The 3,362-nt window shown below is 41.0% G+C and overlaps 1 pseudogene; it reads left to right on the top strand.

Annotated features, from left to right (window-relative positions):
* Window positions 1-574: 574 nt before the first annotated feature.
* LOC100607721 lies at window positions 575-1,790 on the top strand (annotated as a pseudogene).
* The last annotated feature ends 1,572 nt before the right edge of the window (window positions 1,791-3,362 follow it).

The raw sequence follows: 3,362 nt of genomic DNA, 5'->3' as shown, positions 1-3,362 counted from the left end.
GTATCTCACAGGAAGATGGTGAGATTTCTAAAGCTCCCATACAAGACGGTACTGGAGCTGGGCTGCTTAGCACTGAAACAGTAGATTTGGGGAGAATATTTGCATGCAAGTAAAATATGCAAAAAAATGTTCAAGAACAACCAAAAGTGGTAGAAATGTGGAGTGAGAAATATTGAAATGTCGTCCACAGCTCAGGAAAAAATGTTTTCCAACCAGCATCCCTGACCATCCCCCCATCCCCAGGTCTAGGGCATCTAGAGCACCAAAATTACCAGCAACTCTCATCTTTCCTGACTCCTCCTTACCTCACTTTTGATCTAAAAATACATTCCGGCCTCATCTAACCATTTAAAAAGCCATTTCCAGGTCCATGTCAGTGGCTCAATTGAGATACTGCAAGACAGTGTGGTTTTTCCTGAAGTCACAACAAGCTATCAATTAAGTTCAGAGTAAGTGTGGAACTGCAGAGGGAAAGTGTGCTGATCCAGGCAGAGTTGCCCAGATGAAAATGCTGGCCACCTTCCTCTCGGTCCCATATTGATCTCAAGTTGGAAGAGGTGAGTCCTGTCTCAAAATGGAGGTAAAACCGCCGCCTGGTGGCCCCCAGCCCGACTCCGGCCGTCGCCGTCGCCGCCAGGGGGAGGAGGGCCATGATCCAAAGGAACCAGAGCAGTTGAGAAAACTGTTTATTGGTGATCTGAGCTTTGAAACTACAGATGATAGTTTAAGAGAATATTTTGAGAAATGGGGCACACTCACAGATTGTGTGGTAATGAGAGACGCCCAAACAAAACGTTCCAGGGGCTTTGGTTTTGTGGCTTATTCTTGTGTTACAGAGGTGGATGCAGCAATGTGTGCTCGACCATGCAAGGTTGATGGGCGTGTAGTGGAACCAAAGAGAGCTGTTTCTAGAGAGGATTCTGTGAAGCCTGGTGCCCATCTAACAGTGAAGAAAATTTTTGTTGGCAGTATTAAAGAAGATACAGAAGAATATAATTTGAGAGACTACTTTGAAAAGTATGGCAAGATTGAAACCATAGAAGTTATGGAAGACAGGCAGAGTGGAAAAAAGAGAGGATTTGCTTCTGTAACTTTTGATGATCATGATACAGTTGATAAAACTGTTGTTCAGAAATACCACACTATTAATGGGCATAATTGTGAAGTGAAAAAGGCCTTTGCTAAACAAGTGATGCAGTCTGCTGGATCACAGAGGGGTCGTGGAGATGGATCTGGCAATTGTATGGGTTGCGGAGGAAACTTTGGAGGTGGTGGAGGTAATTTTGGCCGTGGAGGAAACTTTGGTGGAAGAGGAGGCTATGGTGGTGGAGGTGGTGGCAGCAGAGGTAGTTATGGAGGAGGTGATGTGGATATAATGGATTTGGAGGTGATGGTGGCAACTATGGCAGTGGTCCTTGTTATAGTAGTAGAGGCGGGTATGGTGGTGGTGGACCAGGATATGGAAACCAAAGTGGTGGATATGGTGGCGGTGTTGGAGGATATGATGGTTACAATGAAGGAGGAAATGTTGACGGTGGTAACTATGGTGGTGGTGGGAAATATAATGACTTTGGAAATTATAGTGGACAACAGCAATCAAGTTATGGACCCATGAAAGGGGGCAGTTTTGGTGGAAGAAGCTTGGGCAGTCCCTATGGTGGTGGTTATGGATCTGGTAGTGGAAGTGGTGGATATGGTAGCAGAAGGTTCTAAAAACAGCAGAAAAGGGCTACAGTTCTTAGCAGGAGAGAGAGCGAGGAGTTGTCAGGAAAGCTGCAGGTTACTTTGAGACAGTCATCCCAAATGCATTAGAGGAACTGTAAAAATCTGTCACAGAAGGAACGATGATCCATAATCAGAAAAGTTACTGCAGCTTAAACAGGAAACTCTTCTTGTTCAGGACTGTCATAGCCACAGTTTGCAAAAAGTGCAGCTATCAATTAATGCAATATAGTGTCAATTAGATGAACATTCCTCAGGTCTTTTATCTGTTGTAGCTTTGTCTTTTTCTTTTTCATTATATCAAGTATATTGCCCTGTAAATTGTGGTAGTGGTACCAGGAATAAAAAATCAAGGAATTTTTAACTTTTCAATATTTGTATAGTTCAGTTTTTCTACATTTTGGTACAGAAACTTTAACAAAATGCAGTTTTGAAGGTGTTTCCTTGTGAGTTTACAAGTAAAGAAGATCATTGTTAATTACTATTTTGTATAAATTTTGCTAAAGTTAACTGTAAAGAAACACCTGCTGACTTGCAGTTTAAGGGGAATCTATTCTCCCCATTTCCAAACCATGATATGAATGGGTGCTGACATGTAGAGAGAACAGATAATTTGTGTGTTTGCAATGTGTGTTTTAGGTAAATAGGATTGGGTGTTTAAATTAGCATTTGTGAATTTAATAGCATTAAGATTACCTTCAAATAAAAAAATCTCAAAATTTCTATTTGGTTTTTGTGCATTTTCTTTTAAAATGTAATCACATGATTTTAGTGTGTTAGACTTGCTGAGTCCTAGCTGTGTTTAGAACATCTCCATTCTACATTTACCTTGGTCAAATTTGAACTGCTGCCATAGGTTTTGGGTGTAAAGAATGTTTACTGCCCTCTATTTAAATTCTGAAAAGGGATAGTGGATGTTTTCCCTCTGCTACATTAGAAACCATTCTTAACTTTGGGAGGCCGAGGTGGGCGAATCACGAGGTCAGGAGATGGAGACCACGGTGAAACCCCGTCTCTACTAAAAATAAAAAAAATTAGCCAAGCGTGGTGGCGGGCGCCTGTAGTCCCAGCTACTCAGAGAGGCTGAGGCAGGAGAATGGCGTGAACCCAGGAGGCAGAGCTTACAGTGAGCCTAAATCGTGCCACTGCACTCCAGCCTGGGCAACAGAGCAAGACTCCGTCTCAAAAAAAGAAAAAAAAAAAAAGAAACCATTCTTAAAAACTTTTCAAAATATAGAACCATTAAGCCTGCTGTATCTGAGCAAATTAGTGTGTACCTTTATTTTCTTTTTTAAAGCATAAGAGGCCCATAAATCTTGAGTTATTTTCAGTAGTTTAAATTTTTTTGATACAAGTTTTCAGAGCAAGAGAATAAAAATCATGCGTTATTAAACCCCTAGCTGGCTGGCATGCTTTCCTGTTTGTACTGTATACATTTTGCTGGATGAAACCAAGGATTGTTTAGGTATAATTGTCCAAAATAACCTAACTGCAGCAGAAATGTAGCACAGTTGCTTAGTACAGGCTTCTCACTTCCTATGGACCTGAATTCAAATTTGTATAGTCTGAGTTCTTAAATTCCCAAAGACAAAGAACACACTCTTATTTCTTGTGTATATTTCAACATAAATCATGTTGTT

Source organism: Nomascus leucogenys, chromosome 18, assembly GCF_006542625.1.
Source record: "Nomascus leucogenys isolate Asia chromosome 18, Asia_NLE_v1, whole genome shotgun sequence".
Taxonomy (NCBI): domain Eukaryota; kingdom Metazoa; phylum Chordata; class Mammalia; order Primates; family Hylobatidae; genus Nomascus; species Nomascus leucogenys.
This window is presented reverse-complemented; position numbering and strand designations above follow the sequence as displayed.